At 37.8% G+C, this 945-nt stretch overlaps 1 pseudogene; it reads right to left on the bottom strand.

The window, feature by feature from the left end:
- Positions 1–487: 487 nt before the first annotated feature.
- LOC132302021 (small nucleolar RNA R71) lies at positions 488–585 on the bottom strand (annotated as a pseudogene).
- Between the last annotated feature and the right edge of the window lie 360 nt (positions 586–945).

The following is a 945-nucleotide window of genomic DNA, read 5'->3' as shown; positions in this document are numbered from 1 at the left end:
CCAAATGTTGTTCCCCCAATTGGTGAGCAACAACATCAATATGTTCAAATGGCATACCACCTCAAGGTCAAATGGCATACCCTTTATAAGGTTAAGAGGTATACCCACCTCTCAATCCTCCAATGGTCCTTAGGGATCGTTACACTCCAAATTAATATAATGCACCTACTTGCATTTAATTACCAAATTTCTATGCTTGTCATTATGAGATTAAGGCTTCCACCATTAACATATGCCCCCTTTTCTATGGGTTGAGCTATGAAGAGCCTTATAAACATTTACATGAGTTCTTGGAAGTTTGTTCCACCGTGAAAATCACGGATGTGCCAGAGAAGTCCTTAAAATGAAGCTTTTCCCTTTCACTCTTCAGGATAAAGCTAAATATTGGTTTAACAACTTGGGGCTAAATACAATCACCTCTTGGGCACAATTGTAGCAAGAGTTCCTAAAGAAGTACTACCCCGCGAGTCGAACTAATTCTATGAGAACTTTCATTTGTGAATTTGCACAAGAAAAAGGAGAACCCCTTCATGAAGCATGGGAACATTTGAATCACTTGCTATGAAAGTGTCCACATCATGACATTGCTAAGTGGCAATTAGTTCAATGTTTCTTTTCAAGTTTATCCGATGCCAATAAAGGCATTGTTGATGCTTCTTGTGGAGGAAACTACATAGAAAGAAATGAGGATGAAATTTGGCATCTTTTTGAAAAAAATGAGTGAAAACTCAATGCATAGATCTTCATCTTCTAGGGGGGGTCGCCTAGCAAATGTGGGAGGAAAGAAAGCTCTATGTCAAATAGATACTTCCATGGAAATTGCTGCCGAGATCAAAAATCTTACTCAAAGGTTTAATAAATTCCTTTTGAATCAAGGTCCAGTAATTCAATCTTATTCTCATCATTCCAATGAAATATGCATGACTTGTTCTAGTTATACTCACC

The sequence above is a fragment of the Cornus florida genome, unplaced genomic scaffold (genome assembly GCF_030987335.1).
Source record: "Cornus florida cultivar Cherokee Brave unplaced genomic scaffold, ASM3098733v1 CherokeeBrave_3.0.0_Hap2_Chr03, whole genome shotgun sequence".
Lineage (NCBI taxonomy): Eukaryota > Viridiplantae > Streptophyta > Magnoliopsida > Cornales > Cornaceae > Cornus > Cornus florida.
Note: the sequence above shows the minus strand (reverse complement) of the source record. Positions and strands in the feature narration are given on the sequence as shown.